The following is a 15,977-nucleotide window of genomic DNA, read 5'->3' on the forward strand; positions in this document are numbered from 1 at the left end:
AATCAATTAGTTTTTACGAAGATAAGATGAAATAAATTACTAAACCAAATAAGAAATGATTAAAGCGAAGAGTAAACAGAATATATTAAAAAAAATACATAAAAAGATAGACAATGAAAAGAACTATAATGATGTTGCATTTTATTAAAGATTCTTAAAAATAAAAATAAAATATTGATATGTACTAAAATATAAACAAATTATTATTATTATTATTATTATTATTATTATTATTATTATTATTATTATTATTATTATTATATTCAATCTTCAAAGTTCTGACACCATATCTCTACCCCCCACCTCATCCTCCTCCCCCCCTCACCTCCCCTCCCCTCACCCCCACCTCCCCCCAACACACATCTTCCCTCAACCACCAATTAAACAAGTATTCCTCCAGGAAACTCAACATATATTTAGATGGAAGGTATTAAAAAATATCTTGCGTTACCTGTGTGTTACCTGTGTGTTACCTATGTGTTACCTATGTGTTACCTATGTGTTACCAGTGTCACCTGTGTGTTACCTGCGTTATCTATGTGTTCACCTGTTTCTGTTACTTTAGTTTTACCTGTGTATTGTGTTACCTGGTGTTGGGTTACTTTTAGTGTTACTTGTGTACAAAAAAATATTCCTCATATTTCTGAACTTTTAAGAATCGAGTCACAAGTTGTTTAGTGATGATTCTCTTCCAGGAAGGTTGATAAATAATTTGAATTTATTATTTTTTAAGATTCTTATCTAGAGAGAGATAGAAATAATGACAGGGTTAGGTTAGGTTAAAACACACACACACACACACACACACACACACACACACACACACACACACACACACACACGAGAAAAAGATCCCATTATCAACATATTTGCATAAATTTACATAATAACGAGTTTGTTAGTCAAGCCAATTAGATAAATCTACATAAATTGAGAGCGGTGGGGCACACACACGATAAAGTACATTAGTACATGCACACCACCACGGGCTGTACACGTGTTGTTGTTATACACGCACACACACACAGGACAGTTACACATGCTTACACTCACGGCTCATGTACACACTTGTATAAACGCACTTGAACACTTGTAGATGATGATGTTTGTACACACACACACACACACACACACACACACGCCACAGGTTACAGTCATGGTGTGTGAATGACAAGTCACGTTCCGGTTGAGTCAGGGTATTGCCACAGCCACTTTCTACCACAGCCAGGTCCTACCACAGCCATGATGACTCTACATACCTCCACTTTCCCACACCTCCTCCAAACCACCACATAACGCTACGTCTTTCACATCTCCTGTCTTCCACACTCCTACACAACACCTCCACACAAATGCATCACTTTAACTCATCGTCTAGGATGGGTAGATGGGTGGGTAGATGGGTGGGTAGAAGTGGGCAGGCGGGCAAATATTTGGGTGGAGGTGGGCGGGCGGGCAAGTTGTTGGGTGGAGGCAGCACACGATGTGGTCTCTCTCCACCATTAAGTCATTAAGAACTGTTGAAGTGTGGTAATAGTGACAGCGGGCGAGGGACGGTACAGCGGGCGAGGGACGGTACAGCGGGTGAGGGACGAGCGGGCGACAGCGGGCGAGGGACGGTACAGCGGGTGAGGGACGGTACAGCGGGCGAGAGGACGGTAGCGGGCGAGGGACGGTACAGCGGGCGAGGACGGTACAGCGGGCGATGAACGGTACAGCGGGCGATGGACGGTACAGCGGGCGATGAACGGTACAGCGGGCGATGACGGTACAGCGATGGACGGTGGTACGGGCGATGGACGGTACAGCGGGCGATGGACGGTACAGCGGGCGATGAACGGTACAGCGGGCGATGAACGGTACAGCGGGCGATGGAGGCGAGGACGGTGGGATGGACGGTACAGCGGGCGATGGAGGTACAGCGGGCGAGGACGGTACACAGCGGGCGAGGACGGTACAGCGGGCGATGGACGGTAATCATGCGGTGTGTCAAGGACCTACTGACTTACATTACGGGCGGGCACAAGTGGCCATTACCGGGTGTTGTGTAGGACTGAGTGTGGTGGTGTGGTACTACTGCTGGCACATGTCTCCACCACCACAATCATCACCACCATCACCCATCACCACCACCCCACCACCACCACCACCACCACCACCACAATAAACAACAACAACGTACGAAATACTTAAAGAATCCCAACCCCTCCTCCTCCACCCCCCCCTCAACCCCCTCCTCCTCAACCCCCTCCACCCCAACCCCTCAACCTCCTCTCCTCCACCCCCTCCTCCTCCCCCCTCCTCCGTCAGACACTTGCTCACAACTATCTTGTTTACGCCGGGGTGGAGTGAGTCCTCAGGATGCTTGTTAGTGAGTGTCATGAACGTCTCCTGTTGAGGGCCTCACCACCTCCAGCCTCATGACTGTCACACGGGGGTGGAGAGGGTGGAGGAGGAGGAGGAGGAGAGGGAGAAGGGAGGAGGGGGGAGGAAGGCTGAAGGCTAGGTAAGGTATAAATTAAAATAAGGTAAAGTAAGGTAAAATAAGGTAAGGTAATAAGGTAATATAACATCCAAAATCAACTTTTTATCTCTCTCTATCCCAACAATCAATCTATTTTTACCTCCTGTGCTTTCATCTTCTTCACCTGGCCACCAGAGGGATACCAGGTGCGTACCTCACTATACTTCCTCTTACGTCACGCTCCTCCTCCTCCTCTTCCTCATTCTATCATACTGTCCTCAATTTACTTACTTTACTTATATCATCTCTCTTCTCTCTCTCTCTCTCTGCCTCTGTCTCCCTCTTTATCCTCATCTGTCTCTTATCTCTTCCACTTTATCTATCTCTCCTCCTTATTTAACATCACTTCTTCCCCTTCCCTTCCCTTTTCTCTCTTTCTTCTCTCCTCCCACTCCTGTCACCCCCTCTTCTCCACTAATTTTCCACTCTCCTCCATTCCAGCCTCCCTCCCCTTCCTCCCTGTCTCCCTCCCATCCCTCCACACGCGTCCTCTCCCATCCACTCAACAAGAGCCCTTCACGATTTCTGCCTATTGTTGTGATTAGCTCAATAGGAACAACCTGTGTGTGTGTGTGTGTGTGGGGAGAAGAGAGAGAGAGAGAGAGAGAGAGAGAGAGAGAGAGAGAGAGAGAGAGAGAGAGAGAGAGAGAGAGAGAGAGAGAGAGAAGGGGGTGGGGAGGGAGGGAAGCAGGGAGGCAGCAGTTCAACACCAATACAAACATTCACACACCTCCTGGATGACATTGTCCGCCCGGCCATGATAGCCGGTGTGCGGGGCCAATTAAGCGAGGGCATCGTATTGTGGTCCATCCAGGGGGAAAAAAAGAGGGAAATAAAGGGGGGAAATAAAAGAGGGAAATAAAGGGGATAAAAGAGGGAAATAAAGGGGAAAAAGAGGGAAATAAAGGGGGTGAGGAAATAATGGGGAAAAAAGAATATTGAGGAAATATTATACATTGGGAAAATGGGGATGTTAAGGAAAAATAGGATATAATGGGGGAAATGGTGAAATAAAGGAGGAAAATGAGAGAGAGAGAGAGAGAGAGAGAGAGAGAGAGAGAGAGACAGAGAGAGAGAGAGAGAGAGAGCTATACACTTGGTCGTCTCGTAAATAAAAAGAAACTCAACATTAGCTTTGAAAGACGAGAAAATTATGCGGTAGACATCAAAACAAGAGCGCCGCGCAGTAACATGAAGCGCCGCGCAGTTAGTTAAGTTAGTTAGTTAGAAAAATGCGCAGCGCAAAACACGACCAAAGAACATCTCGTGGTTGAACATAACAAACTGATCTTTATGCTAATTAACCACATGTTCTTCAGAGGTAAACATGACTGACTTTCTTTCTTTCTTTCTTTCTTTCTTTCTTTCTTTGTTCACCGATGTCTACTCTCCTCGACCTCTTCCCACCTCCCTTACTCCTCTTCTTTCCCTTCCTCCCACCCCAATCCACCCCCTCCTCTTCTCTACCCCCCACACCCCCCTCCTCTTAAACAGCTGCCCAATTTTTTGTAGTTTCACCTTTTTTATCCCCCTCCCGGTCCTCCAAATTGAAGGGGGGTGGGGGGATAGGAATGGGTGGCTCTGTTTGCATCTCTGTTTGTATACACGTTAAAAGCGTTTGTCCTTAAGAGATGGTTTGACTTAATGGTTTGGCCTGAAGTTCTGTAAACCTTCAGGAAATGATATTGATTTGGAAATATTAAATAAAAACAAAGGAAATAATGTCAATAAGCCATAATCAAGCCATCAAATTAGACTTAAACGCAATTTCAGATCTTTATTTGACAGACTGGGGAAGGGCATCTTTAAACTGGTATATCATCTTTGTATTCATCCTTCCATCCACCAGTACACAATAGCCAAACACTCTTTACAACCAAACTCTCTCACTTAACCTAACCAAACTCTCTCCCTTTGATCTTTAATTTTTTTTCTTTATTATTCTATCCAACTCAATCTTTTGCCGCTTCGATCTTCATATCTTTTTTTTTTTATTTCTTCTTCTTCTTCCGTGTGATGTGTTTTTTTTTCCTGCCTCTTGCACCTTTGTCGGTAGGAATCTAAAAAGTTTCCTTTCTCTCTGGAGATTCGTCTACCATTTGCCACAAGGGCTCGCCTCTCCCCCTTCATGAACTTCCTGTCGCATTTTTACCCTGCCTGGTATAAAGGTGGAGGACGGGGGGGGGGCGACAAGTGGCTCAGCTCATGAAGAGGTCCCAAACAAAGGTGTCTCCCTCCCTCCCTCCCTTCCTCTTCCCTCCTGTTCTCCACCCCCACCTCTCCTTCTCTCGACCCGTCCCGCCCCGACCCGTCCCGTTCCGTACCGTCCCGTTCCCGTATCGTTCTGCCTTGTGCCTCTCGTCCCTTCCACCTCAACAACACTTCAGGCTAATTACATGACGGTCATCAGCGTCAGGTTCTCGTTGTCCATAAACGGGACAGAATCGTTGTCTCATCTTCCTTGTAAACGGAACAACTTTCGTCCATTTCCGCTCCAAAAATAGACTGAATATCAGTCCGTCTTCACAGAAATGGACAAAATATTGGTCCCTGTTCTCTAATAAAGGGATATAATTCTCGTTCCAATCTTCCTAAAAAAGGAACATCATCGTCGTTCTCATTCTTTCAAAATGGACAAAATCATGGTCTTCGTCGTGCCCTTCACAGTGCTGAGGACGTTGGCCGGACAAGTATCGCGGGATCTTCTGTGCTTGTCGCTGCTGTTGTGTGCACGGGCCGTCGGGCACATGTTGTTGCCTTCAACACACCGCCCACGGAATAATTAAGTACACAACCCTTCAGGGCCCCGCTTACCCAGCCCACTCCCGTTACTCATACCCTCAAACACTCACCCCCTCACACCCCCGCCCCATTCCACCCCTCCTATTGCAGGTTTGAGGGTCTCCTTCCCGTATACCACCTCCCCTCCACCCACCTACTCCTCCATAAACTCCCCATCCACCCACCTACCTCTGCAGGAACCCCCAACTACTCACCTACACCCCCTCATCCTACCTCACCTAGCTTCCCCCCTCTCTAGTTCCGCCCCCATCCAACTGTAAAGGTAGACTTCCACTCGATTCCCAGATAAGGAAATTTCACCTTCAGGAAGGAGCTCATGACCCAGGTGAGACACATTAAGGTACTGAGGCCATTACGTGCCAGGCCCAGTCAGCTGTTGGCACCATCGCCACACCTCACCTGGAGATGGTAATTAATTGGGAGTAAAGCGGTGAGGAACCGAACTGGCATCGCCTATCATGGCTCCGGTTACAAAGGGGGCGGCCGGTGGGTAAGGCGGCGGCTGGTTGGCTGTTGGCCCAGCCGCCACGGCCAAGGGCGGCTGGCTGGGGGGGGGAGAGGTGAGGGGCGTGGGAGGGAGATTGGGTGGTGAGGCAGTGGAATGGAGAATAGAGAAGAATGGGTGGCGTGGGGGAACATTAGGCAGGTTTATGAAGGAGTCCACGAGAACCAGGAAGATGGTGAGGGGCACAAGTAGGCCAAGGAGGCAGGGGGCTGAAGGTGGTCACGCAGAAGAGAGCCTCTGAGGACCATCTGGTTCATTTGGGTTATAGATGTGGTGGGAAAGACCATGGCTGTGGTGGTGGTGGGTGTTGTCATCATCACCAGGTGTCCGGGCACCACAGGTGAGCAGCCCCGTGGTGTACCTTCTGCCACACCTTCACGAGTTAATCATCCCTGCACACGCCACATGCCAGCACCTCCTACCACCACACATGGGACCAGCGACAACCTCCCCAACACACCACAACAACACCCAACACTGCCAAACACGCCAAAACCTTATTACAAGTTTAATTTAAGTTGACTCTCCCGTCTAACACGTTGTTGTTGTTGTTGTTGTTACCTATCAGGAAGACGCCGAGGAGAGTGTTGGGCTGTGCAGGCATTAGTGGTCCAGGGAGACGCCACTATAAGCAGGGTTACGGGGCCACGATTCACAAGAGTTCTCTAGTTAAGATTACGAGTTACAGCATCAAATCTCAGCGTCAAGTCACAGCGCCAGACTCCCAACATCCATTCACAGCGCCAAACTCCCAAGATCCATTCACAGCACCAGACTCCCATCCCAGCATTCAGTCACAGCGCCAGACTCCCAGCACTCAGTCACAGCGCCAGACTCCCAGCATCCATTCACAGCGCCAAACTCCCAAGATCCATTCACAGCACGACACTCCCATCCCAGCATTCAGTCACAGCGCCAGATTCCCAGCACTCAGTCACAGCTCCAGACTCCCAGCATCCATTCACAGCGCCAAACTCCCAAGATCCATTCACAGCACGACACTCCCATCCCAGCATTCAGTCACAGCGCCAGATTCCCAGCATCCAGTCACAGCGCCAGACTGGGTCCCGACGGGCAGTAATCACCACAGCGACAATTGATGCTGGGAGTCTGTTGATAACCCGTCCACTGAAGGATAGGCCGTGCAGTGAGGGGGCCGTGCAGTGGGGGACCGTGCAGTGGGGGGCCGGCCGTGCAGTGGGGGGGCAGTGCAGTGGGGGGCAATGCAGTGGGGAGCCGTAGTAATCTTTATTAGTATTGCCTCGGCTTATTGCTTCACCGACTAATGCAGCAATAATTGATATGAGAAGTTTAACGAAGATCGGGGCCGTCCAGTGTGCCTGTGTAATATTACCCATGAGTGGACGCTCTCTCTCTCTCTCTCTCTCTCTCTCTCTCGGAAGATGGGGGTCAAAGGATGGGGTCATAGGATGGGGTCAGAGGATGGGATCAGAGGATGTGGTCAGAGGATGGGGTCACGGGTTGGGGTCACAGGTTGGGGTCAGAGGATGGGGTCAGAGGATGTGGTCAGAGGATGGGGTCACATGGTGGGGGTCACATGGTGGGGGTCACAGATTGGGGTCATAAGGCCATTATATACCCTTCAAAAGAAAAAAACTAGGACTGCTATATTTTTTAAGTTCGTTTGTGTGTTCCTCTTCCACTATGGTTAAAATACCCTCAATATTGATACTGGAGGACCTCGGTTCCCCGCTGTCAACCATCGTCAACTATAATGAAAAATAGCCAAGTTTTTTTTTTGTGACTGGATAATTGGTATTTGCTTTCGGGTTACCCTCTACCCTCCCTTCCCTCCGTACCTACATACCTTCCCTCCCTCTCTCCCTCTCTCCCTCTCTCTCTCTCCCTCCCTCCCTCCCCTCCCCCGTTGGTCAAAACTCGATTTTTGTCCACTTACACGATTAATTCCCCTCACAAACCTTTTTGTGCCCGTTGTCGCAAACTATCGGATAACCCAATTGACAACGACAGTTATTTGATGCATTGAAATCCAATTCGATTCATAATCTCATTTAATAGTTACCAATGACTGGATAGATGACGTGGGGGATGGGAGGATAGGGGATAGGATGCCCTGGTTGGACAGTAGGGTCGTTTGGCAGGAGTGGCGGCAGTGGCTGGAGGACACCCACCCACCCTCCCTCTCTCTCTCTCTCTAAGGAAGATTCTACCTACTGCTCCTTCGGGCGACTCACACGTTATCTACCTGCCTAGATCCCGCCCTTACGATGAGCGAGTGAGTGAGTTAGCACCGTCTTGCCCAGAGGAGCTTCGAATTATGGGGGACATTTTTTTTTATTTTTGGGAACAGGCCGCCCCCCACCCCACCCCACCCCACCCCCTCATCCTGACCGGTGAGTGACGTCGACATGTGGATATTTTTGTAGTTGTGTGTGGCTCCCGTCCCGCTGAGGACCCGCGTCCTGTCTGGCCCTGCCCACCACGCCACTCAGGTACCCATGTCCAGCCCATCCCTAACGTATCCCAGCAGGGGAACCATGTCCTAACTGGTCCCCAAATACTAGGTGGTCTCTTAATCCCTAATCGGTTCTCGTGTCCCAGGTGTACATGTCCTAAATGTTTGTGTTCCCCTCCTCCCTGTGTCCAAGCTTTATCCTTGGACACTGACCCATCCCCACGTCCTAGCTCGTACATACAGGGAGGGGCAGTAAAGGGTGAGGGAAGTGACGAAGGGTTAAAGAGGGGGACGAGGAAGATAGTAAAGGGTAGATGGATAAGGTGAGAGGAAAGGAGGAAGTAGTGTAGATGGTAGAGGGGAGTGTAGTAAAGGGTTAAGGTAGTGGGAGGAGGAGGAGAGGGATGGGGGAAGGTGGGGGCAGATGGGGGGAGGGAAACGAGAAGACCACTTGAGCACATAATGCCCGCTGATATTTTACATATTCGATCCTTTCATCTAGAGGGCGTGCTGGCCTCGGGGCCCTGTGGGGGGGGAGGGGGGGAGGGGGAGGTGTAGGCAGGTGTATGGGGGGAGGAGGGGTTGGTCAGGAAGAGAGGAAAGGAAAAAAAATAGGAGAGAGAGGAAGAGAGGGGTTAGGGGGAATAGGAGGAGGTGAAGAATAAAACAGTAGGGAAGGAAGGAGGGGAGGGAGGGAGTTGATTACTAAAGGTAGTTACTGACGGGTGAGGGAGAGTAGATGAGAGTTGAGGGAGAGTAGCTGAGGAATGAGGAAGAGTAGAGGAGGGCTGAGGGAGAGTAGATGGGGAGAATGCATGGTAGGCGACTCATGGGACGGGAGGGAGAGGGACGGGTAGGGAAGGGCTGGGAGGGGAAGGGAAAGGGAAGGGGCCTCTTGCAACCTAATCACTCCACTCGGCGTTATTTGGTCTTCACAATAATGCCGTCCATCGGGCTCCTCCCCCCCCCCCTGACCACCACCCCACTACCTCCCTCCACCTACTGCACTCTATATCCTCCCCTTGTTATTCCCTCCTTCCATACACTCTTACTCTCTCTCTCTCTCTCTCTCTCTCACTCCTGTTCTCTACATTCCGCTCACCCCTGCACCTACGCCCCATCTCCCCATCTCCCTCCATCGCTCTCTCCCTCCTACCATCTCTCCCTCCATCATCTTTCTCTCCCTTCCTCCCTGCCTGCCACATGACCCGGGCCCAGCTAATCAGGCCCATCAGAGTGCACGCCACTGACTGATCTATCGACTGAAAGATCATATCTGGATGTGATTACTGTTCTCTACTCTAGGGTGAACTCTTGCTAGGTGACGACATTAATTACTCCCCCTGCTCAATGATGATGATGATGATGATGATGATGATGATGATGATGGTAACAATACAATAATAACAACAACAGACACGCCATAACAACCACCACAACACCACCGCCACCACACTACCACACCATCACCACCACACCATCACCACCACCAGTCTATCAGTCTATGGGGGACCTCAATGCTGCTGTTACAACACCCAAGCCACCACAACCACCTCCACTCTCTTCCCCCCTAAAGTTGAACGTTGTAGGTCATATGGGCCCCAGTCCCATCAGGCCCCAGACCTAACAGACCCCGAACTAACTTAAACCAAACAACAGAACATTACCTGTTGACTCAGAGGCCGAAATAGGGTTGATAAGAGGGTTTAAGATATTTATCTCCACCCAGTCTCAAGTGCTAACCCAACACTACCTCCCCCGCCCACACCACGCCCAGCCCACGCCCAGTCTCTCACACCCACACCATGCCCAGTATCTCACACCCACACCTGGTCACTCACACCCAATGCTACCTCCCCCTCCGCCCACACCACACCCAGTCACTCACACCCAACAATACCTCTCCCGCCCACTCCACGCCCCCCACCCATTTCAGAGTACACACCAGTCTCCCTCCCTGTAAAAACCTATCCCACCACCTCTCCCACCCCCTCCTTGTCAGGGGAACACACCCATAAAGTTGATCAGAATCCCCCCCCCTGTCTCTGAGGAAAGTGGGTGGTACTGAGATGGGCGGTCAACAGTGGTGTGCCAGAGACAGACAAACGGACACCAATATTTGCACCAACACTTACCACCAACAGTCACCACCAACACTTACCACCAACACTTACCACCAACACTTACCACCAACAGTCACCACCACCACTTAACAACACCAACAGTCACCACCAACACTTAACACCAACAGTCCACCACCAACAGTCACCACCAACACTCACCACCAGCATCTCTACTCACCAACAGTCACCACCAACACTTACCACCAGCACTCACCACCAACACTTACCACCAACACTCACCACCAACACTCACCACCAACACTTACCACCAACACTTGCACCAATCACCCCCAGGACGCCCACTACCAAGCACCATCACCCCGGCTGGGCACAAAGGCAGGGAGGTGTCATTACCTAACTTCACCATCACAAACTTGAGCAGCCGAGTAAACTTCTCTCAACTCCGGGCAAAACTTAGTAAAACTTGGGAAAATTCTCCAAGTGAACGTCAGGTAAACACGAAGACTTAAAAGAAATATATATAAACGTTTTAAATGGTAAACTCCGGGGTTAACCAGCTGCTGACCGGGGTATGACGTCATAACCTCAAATATTCGACCAATTAAAGAGGAAGTTAGAGGATATTTTGGTCATGACGCTGACCAATCCAGGTAAACACGAGAACAAAAGGAATAAAATTATTTTATGAGGTAAATATAGAGATTATCAGCTGATGATTAGGGATGATATCACGACACACTGTCCGGCCAATCCATATAAACACCAGCTAATGATTAGGTATCACGTCACGACACAACATCTGACCAATTCAGGTGAATGAGAGCACATGATTAGGCACTATTTCACAACCTACAACATCTAACCAATCCCGGATATATCAAAAATCCTTTGATTGGGTAAATAAATCCCGAGATTATGGATTACCAGCTGTTAACCTAATATGACGTCACGATACACATCTGACCAATCCTGATGGACGTGAGGTAAACAACCTTAAATGGCCAACAGCTGCTAGCTGGGTATGACGTCATGATAAACAACACTGACCTATCAGAAGGGAGTGAAGGGGTTGGAAGGGTGTGGGGGAGGCAGGGGACCAATGCAGGGGACTAGCAGAGTATAGGAAAGGGCAGGGGGCTAATAGAGGACAGGGCAGGGCTGGACAATGTAGGGGGCTAGCAGAAGACAGGACAGGACAGGGCAGGGCAGGGAGATAATGGGAGGTGGGGGTGCAGGAGTCAGCTGAGGCCCACCAGGCAAGAATCACTATAAAAACAAACAGGATGCATCGCTCAGTAAACACACACACACACACACACACACACACACAAGCGACCCTCTCAATGACCGGGTTTCTACATCCGCGAAAATACCCTCTGTTGTTTACTTCAATCTATAAGTCTATTCCCTGGCGCGTCCATGAATGGTGAGCGTGTAGGCTTAGTAAAACATGGGAGGGGAGGGAGGGGAGGGAGGGGAGGGGAGGGGAGGGGGAGATCATGACCAAAGCGATGGACGGCATAGGAAAAAAGGCATCATCAGGAAGGAAGAGGAAAAGGATGATGATGAAGATGACAATGATGATGATGATGAAGATAATGATGAAGACCCTTGCAGGAAGATGTCTGGCCAGCAGTGAATGTGTGGAACCAAGAGGATGGACCAGGGGTGGACAAGAGAGGAGGAGGAGGAGGCAAGAAGCAGATGATCCGAGGTGCCAAGACGAATGGCCACCAACATCATGTAGTGTCCGGGGTGAGGAGTTCCCCAATTATATATCTTGTAGTCCACGCTGATACCATAACTCTCCGCAGACGCCAGACAACGCTAATTGCTCCACGCTCGTTAATTAATGAACCACTAGGTAGGAGGGACGGAGGGGGTAGTTGGTGATAGGGGTGGGAGGGAGTGGTGGAGATGGGGGGGGTAAGAAAATCTGCAATTCTGGTTGAAGATTGTGGTAGAATTGGTTAGTTGTACCGATAGCCGTAGTAGTGGTAGTAATTGTGGTGCGGGTGGTGGTGGGTGGTGGTGACCTTAACGTGGGTGGTATGTGGCAGTTGTAGTTACGTAATATACCCCCCTCCCACCTACTACCCCCTCCAACACCACCTACCCCCACCTCCAGCACCACCTATCCCCACCTCCAGCACCCCCCCACCCCAAGGTAACCAACACGGGGCTCACAAACGTCACAATAATTCACCGCCAAACAACGAGCGATACGTTGCCTTCACAACTACTGACAGTGCTGCTTGTGACGACCCACCTACCGTTGTTGTTGTTGATTGGTGGTGGTAGTGGTCTGGTAGGTTGTTGATTGGTGGTGGTAGTGGTAGTAGTGGTAGCAGGTGACTATACCAAAAGAGACGGGTGCAAGTAGTGGTTGGGTGTACGGTATGGTGATGGTAGATGATGGTGACAGTGAAGGAATATGACAACAGAAATCCTGACAGATGAGGGTGATGGTGGTTGTGATGGTGATGGTGGTAGTGATGGTGGTAGTGATGGTGATGGTAGTAGTGATGGTGGTGGCAGTGATGGTGGTGGTGATGGTGGTGGTGGTGGTGATGATGGTAGTGATGATGGTGGTGGTGGTGGTGGTGGTTGGGGTTGGGATTGTAGTGGTAGTGGTGATGGTGGTTGTGATGGTGTAGTGGTGGTAGTGATGGTGATGGTAGTAGTGATGGTGGTGGCAGTGATGGTGGTGAGGAGGGTGATGTGGTAGCAGTGATGGTGATGGGTGGTGAGTGATGGTGGGAGGAACCTGTATTGTGTGTTGGAGGACAAGAGGGAGAGGGAGCTGAGTTGGTGATGATACTGAAGAGGGTGGACGTTACCGTTGTGTTGCAGTGGAGGGAGACGTGTGGGTGGGTGGGTGGGTGGGTGGGTCGGTGGGTGGGTGGGTCGGTGGGTGGGTACAGGGGCAACTCCAGCACCAAACTGGTTACGTGTGGGCAGGCACAGGACTGACTGCTTGTGACATGTCCGGCCTCACTCACCTGTGTGGCTCTCAACCTCCTCCTCCTCCTCCTCCTCCTCACCTGATCACCTGCCTCTCTTACCTTGACTCCACCTGGAATGTGTTCTTCTTAAGCCTTCAGTGATCAAGACAGTCACCTGGTGTGTGTGTGTGTGTGTGTGTGTGTGTGTGTGTGTGTGAACTGTTGCCATCACACTCACAGCAGGAGAGAGGGTGGCACTTAAATACAGCAATACCAATAGTTGAACTTTTGCTATGAAGAAAGAGGGGGGAGGAGGAAGAGGGGGGGGGGAAGAAAAAGAGGTAGGAGGGGGACTCTGTGGGTCGTAGCAATCATAGCACCAGCAGATATGCAAATGAAGGAGGGGGGAGGGGAAAGGGGCGGGGCTGGGTACGTTCTATCCATCAGGGTGCATGAACACCTTTCCCCCCCCCAACACACACACACACACATCGTCTTCAGTATCTTCGCTACACTTGTTTTGGTCTGTACGGTATTATGTGTTAATTGACTGTTACACTGTACCACCACTTACGCTGTCTTGTTCGTTGTAATCTGAGATCTAAAGGTGTATGTACCTAATGGTGTGTGATCAGTCTTCTTCTTATTATTATTATTATTATTATTATTATTATTATCATTATTATTATTATACTGTACTGTGATTAATATTTTTACACACACACACACACACACACACACACATAAACAAACACACACACACACACACACACACACACACACACACACACACACACACACACACACACACACACATAAACAAACAACTACACCTACAACACACACCCCCACACACTTTACACTACACTTACCACCTACTTACATCTACTTTACGGCCCCGTACTTGACCACAGGCGTATAATCATGGCCGGGTGATGATACTAACAGAGGACGCTATAATCTTTTAATCAATTCCCTTCAATAAACACGAGAGGAGTAACTGCGTACACCATGGCGCTTTAATCAGCTGATCTACGCCACAATAACAGAGCCGAGTACAGGGATAATGGTGCGTATTGCGTAAATGATGATGATGATGATGATGATGATGATGATGATGATGATGATGATGATGATGATGATGATAATAATAAATGGACACTACTACTATCTACTTTTTTACAGAGAGAGAGAGAGAGAGAGAGAGAGAGAGAGAGAGAGAGAGAGAGAGAGAGAGAGAGAGAGAGACTTTGTGTAGGCCTGTGTAAAATAAGTCACGCCTGTTGAAATCCGCATGGGACTTGTCTTAATTTCCCTGCTGACTCACACGTCTCCGCCAACGAGAGGGCTGAGGGCTACAGAATAACTAGGACTGAAATGAGACTGAAGATGAGATGGGGGCTGTAGGCTGGGGAGGGCTGGGGGGCTGAGGCTGGGGGCTGTAGGCTGGGGGCTGTAGGCTGGGGGCTGTGACTGGGGGCTGTAAATGGAGAGAAATGTAAACAAGAGGAGTAAAAATGTTAAATGAAAGTTGGAGAAGTGAAAAAGTTAGGAATAAGAAGGTGAGGAAGGAAGGAAGGAAGGAAGTAAGAGAAGGAGAATGGGAAGGAGAATTAGACAACAAGGAAGAAGTGTGACAAGGGGAATGAAGAGGGAAGTAAAGGAATGGATGAAAATGATGACTGGAAGACTAGCAACACGAAGGATAAAAAGAAGGAAGAAGATAAAAACTGATAATAGGAAGAGCAAGAAGGAGGAATGAATAAAGGAAGGAAAAAAGTTACGATTATGTAAGTGCAAGAGGATGGAAATGAGGATTGGGAGACTTAAAAAGAAGAAGAATAAGAAGAATAAGAAGAAGAAGAATAAGAAGAAGAAGAATAAGAAGAAGAAGAAGAAGAAGAAAGAGGAGGAGCTACGAATATATAAGTGGAACAGGAGGAAAATAAAGGCGGGAAGATGGGAGTTATGGTGACAGCGGATTGAGGACTGGCCAGACAGGCTTGGCCAAGAGACCATGGCTTTGTCCTACCGATGGAGAGAGAGAGAGAGAGAGAGAGAGAGAGAGAGAGAGAGAGAGAGAGAGAGAGAGAGAGAGAGAGAGATAATAGTTCAAATAATCAATATCGGAGTCTCATCGGGTTGGGCCGTCAAGGTGTACCCGTCTGGAGAAGTTGTCAGCTCGGCCAGTTTTTAAGACATTGGATATCAATATCAGTTTGAAGAAAGGACTGTGCCGCGTCAGCGCTCCTCCTCCAGGAGACTGTGAGGTATTCTTCCCAGGCTCCTGCTGCTGTGGCGTGTTCCTACAGTCCTCCTTCTGCTTCTGCTGTTATTATTACCGTTACTACTGAAGGTATTAAATCTTCCTTCCCTCCATTACCCTGAAGGTGCAAGATATTCTACCCGGAGATATGAAGACCTCCCCTTGGATGTCTCAGGTGTTACCCACTCCACCCCCAGAGAGGTCTTACTTCCCCCCTCCAGAGGTACACAAGCCTTCCTTCACCTCCCCTCCCCCTCCCCCGTGTGAGGTGCTCCCAGAAAGCAGCAACACATGACAGACAAAATTACAACATTATCATATTTTACATCACACACGTGGTACTGTGTTACTGCCTCCTCCTCCTCCTCGTGTAGGGGGTTAGTGGCGGTAGGGAGGAGGAGGAGAGAAAGAGCG

This window comes from Homarus americanus, unplaced genomic scaffold, assembly GCF_018991925.1.
Source record: "Homarus americanus isolate GMGI-L3 unplaced genomic scaffold, GMGI_Hamer_2.0 scaffold44693, whole genome shotgun sequence".
NCBI classification, from domain to species: Eukaryota; Metazoa; Arthropoda; class Malacostraca; order Decapoda; family Nephropidae; genus Homarus; species Homarus americanus.